The sequence below is a fragment of the Struthio camelus genome, chromosome 1 (assembly GCF_040807025.1).
Source record: "Struthio camelus isolate bStrCam1 chromosome 1, bStrCam1.hap1, whole genome shotgun sequence".
Taxonomy (NCBI): domain Eukaryota; kingdom Metazoa; phylum Chordata; class Aves; order Struthioniformes; family Struthionidae; genus Struthio; species Struthio camelus.
In genome coordinates, this window is record NC_090942.1 from 97,847,185 (window position 1) to 97,863,028 (window position 15,844).

At 40.8% G+C, this 15,844-nt stretch overlaps 1 protein-coding gene and 1 long non-coding RNA gene across 6 annotated transcripts in view; one reads left to right on the top strand and one right to left on the bottom strand.

Annotated features, from left to right (window-relative positions):
* COL8A1 (collagen type VIII alpha 1 chain) overlaps positions 1 to 15,597 on the bottom strand; it is a 106,363-nt gene extending 90,766 nt beyond the window's left edge. For 2 of the 5 annotated variants that reach the window (XM_068959938.1, XM_068959931.1), the window contains exon 1: positions 15,491 to 15,572. The gene's annotated coding sequence lies outside the window, so the exon portion shown is untranslated. Of the gene's footprint in view, positions 1 to 15,490 lie in introns of all 5 variants that reach the window. The other 3 variants (XM_068959925.1, XM_068959942.1, XM_068959915.1) reach the window with 2 other exon arrangements.
* Positions 6,932 to 15,844, top strand: part of LOC138069184 (uncharacterized) — a 149,731-nt gene continuing 140,818 nt past the window's right edge. Inside the window, exons 1-2 of the long non-coding RNA XR_011144008.1 lie at positions 6,932 to 7,018; positions 9,446 to 9,606. This is a non-coding gene — a long non-coding RNA (uncharacterized lncRNA). The remainder of the gene's footprint in view (positions 7,019 to 9,445; positions 9,607 to 15,844) is intronic.

Below are 15,844 nucleotides of genomic sequence, written 5' to 3' on the forward strand. Positions count from 1 at the left end.
GTTGACAGTTCTGGAATGTGCACTTCTCTCCCATGAAAACATTTTTCCACTCTGCCTTTTCCAAAAATCAAAAGTTCAAAGCTAAACTATTACACGTTATAAAAGAGCAAATTTACCATGACACTTAAACAAAGACATGAGTCAGTGTATTCAGCTTTCTTCAGGGAAGAAGGAGTTATGTTCCTTGCTAAGGCAAGGTTTCAAGTAAAGAAATTATTTTTGTAGTTTTATATATCTCCTTATGAGATAATTATTTACCTATGCAGAAGTCCTATTTTATTATACAATCGAAGTTGTAATACATGCCATTTTTGTCACTGATATATCAATTAAGCTTTACCACATTCCTCCACAGTAAGCAAAATATTAACATCCTCGTTATACAAATGGGCAAATGCAATGGCAAACATTAAGATACTTGGTTCAATATTATTCAGCATATCTGTAGCAGGACTGGGAACCTCAGTTGCTCTTGCTTTACTCTAAAGAGTGCTACCTTTGTTCTTGAGAATGGCACAAGCAAGATGAGTAGTATGTAAGTAGAGAGAGAAAATGAGAGACGGTTTTCAACTGCTGTGGGTAAAATAACTTTTATCCAGAGTAAAAAGCATATGACTTTGTGTTGTCTCAAATGTGAGGTGTATAACACGATACATTAAGCAGCTGAATTGCTCTGTGCAGTTTTTAAAACTGACCAGGAAATTTGGAACACCATTTGCTTTTATTTGGAACGAGTGGCTGATTCGTTCTTCTGCCTTGAAAAGCCTCTACCTCTGTTTCTGATTTAAAATAAGGTGGGTACCCTGTTGTACAATGGGAGAGAAGTGTAAAAAGCCACAGAGATCATGTTAATGTCGGGCATTGCCATCCCCAGACGAGGGGTTAATTTGGAATACATTAAGGGACGCAAACTTCTGCTTGGTACTGTGGTAGCTTTAGTGTATTCAGTTCTTTTAAGCAAATTGATACTGCAAAGTCTTGTGATTCAGGTCTGAGACAGATACAAACTTTAGGGGTAGTAAGATCTAGATTCAGATCCTTGACACAGAACCTTTCGTTCAGTAAGGTGGAATCAAAATCAGAAAATCCTTGAGCTTGGAGAAAGCTGACATCTGAATCCATATGCAGCAGTCCAAGCCCACCATAAGGATTCATTTTTCGCTAATTAATGTGTAAAGATTTATTAGGTCATTCCCTAGGAAGGACGGTGTATACTTACTATAGAGAAGATATGCTCATATTGTGAGGGATATCTGAATTTTTGTTTGTTCAATTTCTATTTCTGAACAATATAGCTGTGACATGAGGCTTCATTATAATTTCTGTAGTTGCCCCCGTTTTCTGTTGTTTTTTCAAGATGACATGTGAAAGGACCTTACATGACAATTACCCATAGTTATAAGTTCTATTCAGCCTTTTAGAAATCCCATTATATTTCACAGGCGAGCACAAAGAGGGTATAACGTAGCAGAACTGAAGGTTCATTACCTTTAACTTTTAAAATGGAGAGGTTTGGATTTTTCACTGTTGTTGTTTTAAAGGTCTTTAACCGAGTAAGCCATTGGTTATGAATGTGATTGTAGAAAACAGACAGTTTGTGGAAAACGCATCGCTGGTAAGGGACAAGGTGCCTACTTTCAGTAGGCTGCACAAACAACTTTGTCAGGTGCAGGCAAATCATATTGGTGGTAATGGCTAGCAGCATCAGGCAACTAAAGAGGCGAGCCTGCCTTAAATCACCCGCTGGGTAGATGAACCATGTTTTGATAACCCCTGGAATAAAGACAGGATAAAATGCTCCTCGATAGACAAGTAACTCATTTTACTTTGTCATGCACTGAATTATAAAAATTACTAAAATGGCCACACAGGAATATATACGTCATTTAAATCAGGGAGCAATCAGGTAGCAGGGCCTTGGTAGAAAGAAGGCAGCTGATTAACAGGCAAGTGGCAGGTATATTTGCTGGCTTGGTGCAAATAAGGATGAGAAGGGGATTCCTTCTCCCTTCCTGGGGAGCCAAGCATAGTCCTCACCTGTGTTTCACCTCGGTTTCAATACACAAGCAACACTGGCAGTAATGGCATGAATCTTCTCAAACAGTCAGGATCATGGGCTCATCCAAACCTTACACCGCAGTATTGCACAGGGCAAATATGTATTCCTCTGGTCTGTGCTTCTACCTCCCACGTTATACAATTGAGCAGGAAAGAGATGCTCCTCAGAGGTTAGGAAAACTGTGTGATTTACAACACTAGTGGTAGGTGGAACAGGAGAGACTGTGGGACCAAGAGAGCCAAGTATTTTAAGCATCTGTTATAGGCCTGTGCCAGACGCAGGATACCAGACAAGATGTGCCATTTGTCTGTTCTTGAATGGAATTTCCTATGTCCTTAATACCAAGCAAACTCTGTTTATTTATAATATAACTACTTCTGGTTTTGTAGAGATGATATACAGCACATTTCATCTTCTTTTCACTCTCACAATGATATTTAAGCACTTAAAAAGTAATTTATTTAGCTGTGTAAATTCAGTCAGGCTTGGCAGGTGTTTTGCTTTGTCATGGGTACATCTGTAAAGGCTAGAAAACTAGTCTCTGTTTAGGGAGGCTGAAATGTGTAGTTTACAGAAGTATATTTTTTTCTAAAGCTTATCCGGGTTAAGAACTACACCCAAGTTCTTTTAAGATCAGGGCCAGTAAGCACTGATTTTGAGTGGCCATTCTGATGGCCACGTAAAGAAGCAGGACTTGGAAAACGCTGATTGTCCTCCCCTGAATGTCTGTCCCATTTAAGGTATTTCCCAAAGAAATAAGCAGGAATTTTCTGGCAATTTTTTTTTCAGAATAGGTCGATTCAAAACTATAGCTCTTTCATGGAAACACATGTATTAGTTGTAATAGGAAACATCTCTTGTTTCCAGACAAGATTAGAGAGAAACATTAACCACCTCACAGGAACAATATCTCATATTCTTTACCTGGGAGTTGGGTATTCCAGGTTTAAGTCTCTGTGCTGCCATGTTGATACCAAAGACATGAGCCCTTAGATCAAGTAGGAGCGTTGGTATTAATGTGTCTAGGACTGGAAGGAATATTCAATAGCCCCACAGTAGAAGTCCTTGACTCCACTATAAGCCAATTGTGCCAGGGTCATGCCCCTGCACATAACCTTTATTAACACCGGCACCCTTCCTGCTAGTGGTGCAGTGCCCGTCTGCTCTGCTTCAGAGGCATGCAAGGCTGCTAAACCTGAAACCTTTTCCCTAGGCTCCTTCTGATGCCTCTGCTCCAGGGTCACAGTCCCCTGGCCCCAATCACCTTGCTGCTCACAAAACTGAGACCTTTTTTGGATTGTTGCATTTCTGAGTTTGGAGAGGATGATAGCTAAAGATGGACCTCTTGACCTGGGCCCTCAGTGGACACGGCTTTTTTCACAAACAGCTTAGAAATACTTTGGCTTCTTGCACAGACAGGACAAGAGCCTCAGAAACAAACAAACAAAACTCCAACATCTGCAAGAAGAAAAAAGTGACAAGTTCTGTTTCAAACTGGTGACCAAAACCAAAGGCCCACAAAATTACTCATCATAATCCAAGTTCCTCCAGTGAGATCCCTAGAACCTTCTAGGTCACAAAGTACATTAAAACATGTACAATTAACTGTCTTCATAAACAGGCTGCATGAGCTCATCCCTTTCTGCCTCAGCTTTTCTTTCTGTAAAGCTGAGGCTGTAAAACTTGCCTGTGGTACTGCTCTAAGTCCAGCTTCTGACTATAGTTGTTATCACAATAATTACTGCAACAGATGTCAGAATCAAGCAGAAAGCACCATCATTTAACAACTTAAGTGCAGACCACAGCAATCGCTTTCTGTGCTTTATTGCAAGTATATACCCCCCAGAACAGAGAACAAATGTTCACACTTGCTTCTAGGTGTAGACCTGTTTTAGGACAATGTCTTTATATTTTTCTCCATCAAATGTTTTTCCAGTACACTTAGCTGTTTTTAGCTGTAACTAGAAAAGATACAGCTGCATTTTTTGGCTTATATAGTATGAGCTCAACCCTCAGCAACAGCTTAGTCAGAGTTGTTTTATAGAACTATTTCTCTGTAAGCATTTTCATTCAATAGTTGTCATGTGATACCTGTGCTTTCTAAAAACATACTGAGGACCTCGTATCTTATCTTCCTAATATCAATCTGGTTAGATACCTACTTGGGAGGTGCTCTGAAAGGTGGGGACAGAGACAAGACAGAGAGCACTTACTGAAAGGTAGTCTCAGAGATGGAGTCAGTCTGTGATATGATACAGTCCAACAAGTTGTTGCTGAGCAAGAGAGAGCAACACCTTGAACGGCAGTTAGACCAGCACAGCCAGCTTGGAGAGGTACCCTTGAACTAGCCTCAGCTGGTGGCTTTGGAGATTGTTGCTTGCAAATGGACCTCAGATGATTAGGGCATAAAATACAGGATCCAGGTTTTTGCATGCACTCACACTTTGGAGTACGCAAAATCTGAAGGCAGGTCCACACTTGTGGATTTGGACAATCTCTAATGCAGCTAAATCATGCCGCCTACAGAGGCTCCTGTAGGGAGGCTGCTGCTACCCACAGAGGTGTAGTCTAGCCAAGAATAGCATGTGTTTCCTCCTCTGCATCTAGCACAACTGCAGCTAAGTGGTTGCTTATGTTCAGAAATGAATGAAATATTCAATGAAAACAGGAGTCTTCACTGACACGACCACCATTTCTTAATCATTACACAAAATACTGTTGTCCTGCCCAAGCGTGCCTGGCTCTGTAAGGATAATGGAGACACTACCGCATTTCAATAGCTGCTGTTTTTTTTTCTGAAGAGTGGGCAGGGTGTGCCTGTGTGAGGGCATGTTCACAAGTTTGATCCCAGAAAGAAATAGGTACATCTGGAAACAGCATAATCCAGATTGCCAGATTCTGGCACTGTTACTACAAATAATCCCTTCTCAGGAGGGTACCAAAATGTGGCTGTCTGGTTTACCCAGAGGTATCTGGGCATTTTTCTTGGCAGGCATGGGTACTGGCAGTTATTTAGCCTTTTAATTCCTGCCCCAACTAGTGTATACTCTTTCTTTGCTGAAGATGGAAGAATAAGCCTGTGGTTAAATCACTGGCCTAGAGATTAGGCAAAGTGGGTTCTGTTCAGATTTTAGTCTGCATCCTTGGCCAGGTCACTTAAGCAAAAATTTTGAAAAGTGCTCAGCACCCACAGACAGGATCAGATTTTTCAAAAGCTTTCTGCTTTCCACTGAGGCAGTGGCCAGATGATCAAAGAAACTTTTCAGAAAGTCTGGCCGCAAGTGTCACTAGTGAGAGCTACTGGGTGCTGAGCACTCCTGAAAATCTGGTTCTCATTGAGGTGCCCTGATGGGAACCAAACTCTCCTGCTAGCCCCTATCATGACGGGAAGACACTTGAGAACCTGCCCAGGAGCTCTCTTGAAATGCTACTCCAGCAACTTTCTCTGTGCCTCAATTTTCTGTAAGGCGAGGGTGGTGTTGCCAGGGTGCTTGTAAGGATGAATTCATTAATGGACTATATGTGATGTTTTTGGATGCTTCTGCAGGAGAGGGAGGTGAAGCGTTTGTAGTATAATATCTTTCCGGACACACCAAACATCTGTGTAAGCAGGAGAGTGTTAAAGGGACTGGAGCAGGAGACCAGGAGTTGGCTTTGCTCTATGTTAAATCTACCAGCCTTCTGTTTAAGGAGCTGCTCCTCTTTATATGTACTAAATCCCTGACCATGAATTAGGGCTCCACCATGCTAGAGGATGTTTCACCCTGAAAAGCCTTTATTCTAAACAAAGCTGTGTCGGGAAAACGCTTGGAAAGAAATGATAAAGCTGTTCCACTCAGCCGTTTACCTTCTGAACTCCCTGCCTGTTGAATATAATAGTTTTATAATTTTCTTTCCTCACATTGTGTTTCTTTCCTCGGATTCCACCACAGCGTTGTGTGTTTCTTTGGGTGTTTCGAGGTGCTAGAATTTCAGCTGTGAAAGACTGGCTCTTCTTCTCATACTATGTCCCCATACACAACATTATCTTTGCAATAAGCAAAGAATTGTTGGTTGTAGCACCAAAGAAGCTTAAGTTTGAAACCAGCATTTTTTCCTTTTTTTAAACTTACAGTGGCCTCAATTTTGCCTCCAGATGGGGAAATCCGAAAGGTCCTGTGCCTCCTGTCGTGCATGCTGGAGCAGGCTTCTTTCTCTTTTCCGAATAGTTCCCCTCCCTTCCCCTCCCCCTCCCCCCCCCTACCGGCAGGATGCAACATTTTCTTTCCAGCTGACAGAGGAGTCCTCTACCAGCCCCCTTCACTTTTGGCCTTCCAGCACTGTCAGCATCTGCGCCAGTTAATGCTACCCAGATCCTTCTCCAAGGGGCACCGAGAGCTGGCACGCAGAAGAGTTGCCCCGAGGCTGTATCTCTGAAACCCAAGAAACCTCAAACGCCTTGTGTTTCCATAAATGCTCCTCAGCTGACTGGGCTGCAGGGAGTTTGTGCTCTTCTCAACCCTCGCCTCTTCTTCGGGAACAGGAGGCGCAGGCTTTAATCAGTTTTCTGACTGCGTATGTGCAGAAAATGGCGCTAATGTTAAAGCAGGCCGGGACGGCAATGCCAGACAGGAGGTGGGAAAGCAACACGCGTGGCCCGGTTTCACTAACGAGGGGCTCTCGGGGCGGAGGGTCCGAGCCGAGCGAGCTTTCACCGCCCCACCGGCTTGACGGCGCCTTCCTTCAGGGCTGCGGCAGCGCTGCCCGCTGGCAGCGCGGGACTCCCCGGCTCTAGCGCGCGACCGTTAGCGGCGGGTAGCGACCGTTAGCGGCGGGTAACGGCCGCCGAGCGGAGCGGGAGCGCACGCCGCGCCGGCCGCCCTGAGGGCTGCTGGGGGGAGGGGGGGGCGAGGCGGCGCTGCCTTCAACGACCTAAGCTGACACACATCTCTTGCCCCCTCGGCAGCTTTTCAGTGTCAGGTACGACATTTCACTTTTTCTCTAGGGGAAAAAAAAAAAAAAAAAACAGTCCGGAAGACCTTCAAGTAGTTAAGCCAACCGAAATATTTCTCTCTGCTCGAGCCGTGGCTCGGGAGAAGCAAGGAAAGATGGGTTGCTGCTCCCTGAGCCGAGCTGTGAGGTGCTGAGTGCCCTCCCCGGGAAGTGCTAAGTTACTTCTCAGTTCGCTTCAGCTTTGGTGGGAGTTTAAGGAACAGCACCCTGCCTTTGCATGTGGTCAGTATTTTGCAGGCTAAGGCTGTATATTATGAGCGTCCACCAAGTTAAATTTCCAGCTCTGAAAGCGCACTTGATGAATGGGACATTGAAAATATAATAGGTTTCCGTTCACTTATTTTTAACATACTTGTTTTCATGAAATGAACAATTAGTAGAAAGTTGAAAGTAAGTGTAGCAGAGAAAATGTCTCTGACATTTGTTTTGCTTGTGTTGTGTAGGCCTTTTGTATTGAGCTCCTGAGAGCAGTCAGCATTCGAGTGACAGATGTGATGCTGAAAATAGGGTGTTTCAAATGCATAATAAAAAAATGCTTGTTGCAAAATGAATTCTGAACTCAATGAAAGAGGGTTTTTATGCTTGAAATTTGAGTCTAAGAGCTATCCTTCCCTGACTGAAGAACAGAAATACTCCATGTGAATCACATGCTCTCAAAAATTAGCAGCTCAGATTTCAGATATTGAACATTTGCAACTAATTGCTGAAGAGCAATCTAAAACTGAAATGTGCTGCAGGTGACATTACAAAAGATGGATAAGCGGGGGGGCTTTTCTTTAAACTAAAACTTAAAAGCAATGTGATCATTTTATAGCAGTACAAAAATAAAAACTTAACTGCTTCAAATATATCTTTCTTTAATTAAGAATCGGCCTGTGTTGTTAATCTACAGTTTTCTGTATTTCCAGATTAGTATGAGCAAAGATTTTAGCTGAGATATCTGGCTAGTAATGCAAACTTAGGGAACAATCCAAACGTGCTTTCCATGTTTCCTGACATAATAGCCTATGTCCAGATCTCCAGAAGGTAGCAGTGGTCTGTAAGAGTTCTTGAGAATAGGCACTGAAAAAACACCCTTCAGTAGGGTCTAGAGGCAATGGCAACTTAGGAGGTCTACGCAATTCAGCCCAAACTGAGCTATGCTGGTTGGAATTGGGAAGGCAGCAGGAATTTCTGTAACAGAGAGAACATCTGGTGACTGCAGGGCTCTGTGGAAGACAATGCTGCGTGTGTGCACCTATATGCACATACAGCAAAACAATGTGGAGATTTCACTGCACAAAGGTGCATGCAACTTATGTTCTTAGTAGGAACTCAGTTCATTATGAACACCTTCCTCCTTCACTGCAGTGTATTTTTGGAGCTGTTCATCAGGAAGACCAGGATAGGATAGGACAGGGCAGAATCCTTCCTGTTGCTCCCTTGTTAATTCATTTGGGAATTACGACTCAATAAGTAGCCAGGGTAGCTCCTGTGAACTCACATTCAGAGAGTGAACTCTGAATTACACAAGTACCAAGTCTTATCCAGTAATTTACTGCAGCACATCACAAATTGTACCTGCAACAAGTATTTAGGTCTCGGAATAGATTTACATGGAGAATAGTAATGTCTACAGCCCATTTTTGAAAGCACAGCTGGGTTCTGCTAAGCTGTGTCCACCCTCTGCAGAAAGTTTCCCATTCATTGGAGGGCTTGTGCTTTGTTTGAGGGGTTCTTTTTTTACTGTCTTTGGGTTGACCAAAAATTGGCTTTAGCCCTTTAAATTCTCCTTTCTATCTGCTCAGCAACTGCAGAGGCAGTTTGTTACTGAAAAGAAATCTAAGAATCAGTTTTGGCCAGCATTGTCTTGGAAAGTTCACTTTATTAACATGGTTTTGGTTTTATTTCAAAAACACTTTGACAAGCACTGACATTTTTGGAACCCGTAAAGCACAAGAGACTTACTCCTAAAGGCCTAAGCTTTGCATTTTTCTGCAGCAAACAATGTGATGTGCTACTATGGTAAATTCAATTCAAGCCACTGACTGAAAGGAAATAAGTACTGAGTGTTTTTCTTTTTTCCTTCATTTTCTAAAATATGTTTTGTGTGAATGCTAGTGCTTGTGTGATCTGCTTGCTTAACTGCTCTTAACTTCTTAGCTTTTTATTCATAATGCAGGTGATATATCAATGCTGGCAGCATAAACTTCCCTAGTGAGCCTGCTTTTATTTCTCAAATTTGACCTAAAGTAACCACCTTTTGACTTTTTACTGAGACTTGCCAGCAAGGGTCCCAGTTGTGTGTTTTATATTAATGTCCATCAGCTGAGGGTTGGAATAAGATCACCTAATTCATTTACAAAGAAATACTGGAAAATATCTGAACACTTTCTTTTTCTTTTTTTTTTTAAGGCAAGCTGAACGAAAAATTCTCATCTCAGCCACATACAAGATTCTTCCTCTGATATTCTGCACTCACTGGAGCTCCGCACATGATGAGAAGAATGGAAGGGGAGAACAGAGATAAATCGTGTGCTGGCATAAGCAGACTTGACTGCTAGATTTCTTCAGTGGTAAGTTGATGGCATTTGGACTCAGAATCCCTGGGGCTCTGCCATCTTCAGTTGTGTCCCTTTTAAAATTATATTGAGTAAATCAGAGGCAATGTAAGCATCTCTAGTTCAGGACTGCAGTTTATTATAGCTATTTGTTGTTACTTTGTCTTATAACACTGAGTTTTGTTAGAACCTTGGTTTGCTCTCTGGAAATTTTAATTGCAAAAATGGTCAAATGGTTTGCTTGAAAGTCCCTATGCAAATATACGATGTACTACCGTCCACCCCTTACTCTCCCTTCAGAGAGAAGAACACAGAAGTATGTTGGTCTAGAAAGGGTGGCTGCTCTTTAGTTAGTAGGAAACATATGCTATAGCTGTTCCAGAAATTTGACTTTTGTTATACCTCTGATGCTAATGTGTCAAACAGTTAGTTTTGACTTATTCTGACTTTAATAGGATAGGTTCTGCCTATCCTGTATGTTGCCGTGATAAATCCACACCAGTTGAAGTGAGCTGGGGTACCTGACCCAAGAGACCTTCATTTTTAGTGTTATGGATAGTTATTCTAAACAAAAAAATTCTTAAATTTGAAATATATCTTTTTCATCTCAACTTGATTTCAAAGTGGCTGAATAAATTGCATAACCTGTTTCTCCAATTGCATAACCGGATTATATAGGCCTTTCCCCAAGAGAGTGGAAAAGATGCATTTAGGTTGTTTTTCTTTTCTTTTTTTTTTACACTGGGGTGGTCTTATTGGTACCATTTGTTTCTATTTTGAAAATATGGAGTTTTCAAAACGTGTCATTCTGAAGTGTTACGATTTGGGAAAGCCAAGAAAATTTGTGATAATCAATCAGGCATCTCTAAACTGAGTATAATGCATAGTTGTCTTGAAGAGAAGGGAAAACAAGGTGTGCATATGAGTGTAGCATACGATGCATAACAGATGGATGTCCTAGGTGTGTAGTATGAATAACCTAGCTGCTCGGATGCTTCTCAAATCTAACTAGAAAGCTTATTACCTCCCAGGAACTTCATTTTATTTTTGTGTGCCCTCATGTTGAACTTAGTGTAGTTGCTGATGAGACCCTATAAAGAATGATGTCTGCATACGTGCACAGACATCACAGTCATCAGTTTACGGCATTCATGCAGTACTGGGAATAGAACTTATGACCTTCGCCTCCGCAAACACAGCTGCTCCACTGGCTGTGGGCTTTGTAGCCAGCAGAGGGAACTGATAAACATTCTCATAGGGCTGCTTTATCTATATTTTTTTCTCACCAAGAGAGGGCATTGATTCCCCCTCACTTTTAAAAAGGATCCATTACATGTCACCCCTCAACAATTTCACCTGTCGTTCAACAGGTCAAGCAACATACTTCTATTCATCTTGCTATTACTACAAAATACGCACTTGCGTGAAGAAGTTTCAATCATCAAAAGATGTCCCTAGGCTACATAGTGGTATTAATCCTCTGCAGTGCAGTTATGAGACATTAAATTCATTATACATCAAGACAATTACGGACACGCATCCAATGTTTCAGGAGTAGGGTAGACCAAACACAATTGTTTACTGATGTGTGTGGAGAATAGGCGCAGTTATTGCACAACACCCCCAAAAGGCTTCAGAGCCAGAACTTGTCATTATCTTTTAAACACAGAGCTCCACAACTTGCGCTGAAGGAGAATTCTTTTGGCACAAAGAATAGATCTCACTTTCTTCTGGAGGGAAAGCCACAGAAAGATAACATCACTTATACAAAACTCTAGCAAATGCAAGTGGCAAAAGTAAGAAGCATCTGTACGGTTAAATACAGGTATTGGGTTAATCAAAGGCAGAACAAGCCACCTCTGTGTTTTTGTCTGTTCTTGTCTTGGGTTCCTCACTACAATAAATCTATTGAACCATTGCTCTTTTGAAAACATGACACTAGTGAAAACAGAAAATTATCTCCTTGAAGAAGGAAGCAACCCACAGCTGAGGATAATTGGAAAGCCAAAACATAAAAAAGTAGAGGGATATATTTAAGCTTCAGACATAAAACTTAATCTTTCCTCCCCTGGGAAAAATAGCAAGACATAGAATTAAATAGGCAGAAAATTCTGCCTTACATGCCTCAAGAACATGTGGAAGTTGTACTCCCTCCTACTGCTGGTAGTAATATGACAATCTCCCTAGTATCTGCCTCTGTACTCTGGAGAATCAGAGTATGACCCTCCACTACTCCACCCACACTTGTGTATACCTCCCATAATAGATGGCCACGATAAATGGCCATCTTATCAACAATCCATTCATTGAGTAAAATTTTGATGTTACCCAAAATTGTTAAAGCTTATAATAGGCACAGGAAAGAAAAGAAATGAAACTTCATGTAATTTCAAGGGTACTGTTTTAAAGAATGTAGTCTAGGTCCTGGCAGTCAAGAAAGCTTCTTGTAAAGTTCTACTAGCTTATGCGTCAAGCCTGTTTACGCCTCTTCAACAGAAGACGATACACTGCTACCTGCCCCTTAGTTTATGTATCTATACTTCAGAGGCATTAAGGTTCACAACGTTCCTTAAACAGGTCACCTATTCTCAAAATTAGTCATTCTTTTTCTATCACTCATACTAGTCTTTTAGTTCCCTCTCGTGTGTTCACTATTTGCATTCACTGTACAGACTTTCTGTCTGTAAGTGATGCATGCTTTCACTTCAAGAATGGGAGACAAGGCCTCCAAAGGCTGCTAGGGCAATTACTCCAGAAATCAAGCATCAACGTGTGTAAATTGTTTTTTTGGACAATGTAGTATTTGCAAGGCCACAGGAGCAATTAAAGACTCTCTATCCTCATAAATTAGCTCTAGGGATGAAGTCTAAAGGGATAGGGTAAGGCTGGTAGTGTGTTTTTTTTTTTTTTAAACGGGTATGGAATTGTATCCTATGGGATTATAGAGGTGGCACCTGATAGCAAATGTAGAAAAGGAAAGAGGAAGATATAATGTGTGCCATATAAAAGCCGTATGAATAATATTGCTTAAGTACCATGTGCTTTTCTTTGAGCACCAATTAAAAATTTTGATGTTACCAACCACTACTGAGTTACCAAGCTTGAACTCTTACAATCAGATGTTGAACATCATTTCTCATCCATGGCAGTGGACCTATGTTTTGTCATCCTGCCAAGAGTGGGTTGGTCTTAGTAAATCACGTAGGGTTTCAGAGGGTAAGAAAGGGGGTGGTCATTTGGTTAAAATGTATTTTTTTTCCCCTCCCAAGAACAAGTTGTAAAACCTATTAAAGGGGTTGTAAAGGGTTCAAAGGGACCCAAAGTGTTAGGAGTGAATACCTCTCAAAATTTAACACTAGAATTCTCCCTGCCGTTCCATCCTAAGGAGTCATGTAAAAAGACAGATCAGCTGCAAGGAGGTGGACTCTATAACCGAATTCAAAATTAAGCATGGGATTACAGTGCTGTCCTGGAACCCAAAAGAACTGCATGTTACTCTCTGCTCAGCCATGAACTTCCAGTGTCGCCATGAGCAAGACAGTCCATATATTCAGTAACATTATGGCCAAGAGGAAAACATATCCCTGCCTCACAGAGAGGTGGTGAAAATAAATTCATGAAGATCAATATGTCTCAAAAGCAGTAGTGGTGGTAGTCATACGAATAAATAAGTAGTCAGTGATCTGTTTATCCTGTGTTTCTGTGGATCTAGTATAACATTCTTGACAGCGATGGGAACTATTCTAGTGATTTAGATGGGCATTAGTGCCCTAAATGAACACTGGAAAAACCTAAGTGCAACCACCAGGAGAAATGACTTACCATGCCTGCTTAATAGTTAACTGATCTATGGCTGAAAAATCAATATAGTCTTATGGACTCTGTTTTGTTATTTTAAAACACTATGGTCGTTACCCCCAAAATCTGAATTCTTCTTTTCCCTACTCACTCAATTTTTTTATTGGGGTTGTAGCACTATTTTAAAATGATAGAGTGTTTTTATTTTAATATCAGCACACTTTGATCTCATAAAAAGGAGTTTCAGATCAGCACAGAGGTGAATAAATGCATTCCTGGTCATATAAGTTCTGCTGGAGACTTACAGTGCTGTTTCCCTTCATCCCCTGCTACAAAGTGATGCTCAGCTGAATTCTCTACTCACTCTAAGAGAGAAATTGCTCAGAGGAGATTCTGATCTAAATTAGATGCATTCCTTTGACTAGAATTTTCTTAATATGCCCTGCAATCCATTTTTCAAATGCCAAAACATTACATTTCACAGCAGGCTTCAATAAAAGGTATTTTGTTATATGCACATTTCCTGTGGCAAATGCATTTTTTCTGAGATGCTCTTTCTTGAGAATTGCTCTGTTAGAAATTTTGATTTATCTGAGAGAGTAAAATTCTGTATGAAAAATAAGTCTTCACTGGAGAATTTTAGACCTAAATTTGATATACATTACACTTAAAATCACATGTATGTGTTTTAGAAGAGGGGTCTTTTGGAGATGCAATTGAGCTTTGCTGTAAAAATCAGATGTTAACTAAGGAATAAACTTTTGTAGCTCAGAGATAGAATGCCAGTTATGGCAATTTATATAGATTTTATATAGATTACTTGTTTCAAAACCTGTTTTACTGTAAGCCTGCTGTAGAAAGCATTGTACTTTGTTTTTGAATAGCTACCTTTCTGGGTTTTTTTTTAAGGATACTTATGTAATCTCCCAGTCAAATAGCTGTAGGCGATGCTTTCTTTTTCCCATTAGATACAACAGATAACATTGAAAGTACAGAAAAGATCTCTTAGATACACTGCGCAGAAAACAACATTGTGTGCAGAGTTCTGGGGTTTTACGGGACTATAGCTTAAAAGTTGCAGCTAATGTGAATAAAGCTATATGTGGACATAATTCTTTTTCAGGAAACACTTTCTATTTGGGGAAAGCACAAAAAAGAGGCAGTTTAAAAAGAGTGTTGTTTGACTATCAAGAAGGAAATATCACTCTAACTGCACAATGCATTACATATAGTACAAACTGACTAGTTACAGTCAGCATTTACTGTTTGTTTTTGGTAGTTTAGGCTTTCCTTCATCTCTGAGCACTGGAGAGAGGCATTCTAGGATTAAGGATTTCTATGATGGAATTTCTTTAAACAGGTGACTGTGTGTTAAAAGTGCACTGACTCACACACATGAGAAACTGGTACTAGTCACTAATGAATTTGTCTCAGTGAGGATGGACAGAAGAACACAGGGGAGTGAAAACACAGTTCTGAAACCACTTATGTTTTAATATTTCGGCTGTTCGGCAGCTATTTCTTTGAGGCACTTACTATTCATTCCTATAGCATTAGAAATACCTATGTAAGCAAACTGTATATAAAAGCTCAGGCTGATCTAGAAATTTCATAGATACACAAGGCCTGCACTTCAGTCCCAAGATAAGCTCAATCTGGCTTGTAAATAGTAATAGTAAAAAAAAAAAAATCTCAAATTGTCACTAAGCATGTTTTTAAACAGAGCTTAAGGCAGCTTTAAAGTGTACTTTTTGATAACTTTGACTGGACTATTCTTACTGAGATGGAAACTATTAGCAGGGATAATAAAATGTTAAAATTGGTCTGGATATACTGATCTCCTCAAAATCAGTCAGAAAGGGAAAGAAGAGCTTTCTCAGCCACACAGTGTTTCCAGCAAGTTCTGTTTTTATTTCATTGCTAAAACAACAGATTGTTACTAACTTAAATGTCAGATGACACTACATCTGAAAAAAAAGGGGGAAAAAAAAAAGGAAAAAAGCCCTGCCAGCACCACCCAGCAAGGCAGTGCTAGAGCTGACATTAAGACTTCCTCAAAATAACTGGTTAGAACAGAAACCTGAAGTAGCAGTAATCTTACCTTGAGTGTACAAGATCCAAGGAGAGAAGATCACTGGCTCAAAACAGTGGAGGACTGAGAAAGTGCTCTGATCAGCTCCTGGTAGCATGCACTTGGCTTTTATGTGCAGGTGGGAGGAGCTGCTCCCTACGGTAGGTGGGCAGTGAGGAGAGGAGGCAGACAGCCTTCAGAAGGCATTGTACAGTAGGGTTTTGCTCTTTGAGGACAGAGGGAGGGGAAAAAAGCAAGCTGGTGGCATTTACAGGAGAAGTGTCAGCTTTATTTATAAGTCTTTTAATTATTCAGTTAACTAAAGATTTTTTTTAGTGTATTTGTTTCCATAATCTGGTGCATTATTCCAGTTCCAGTTATAAT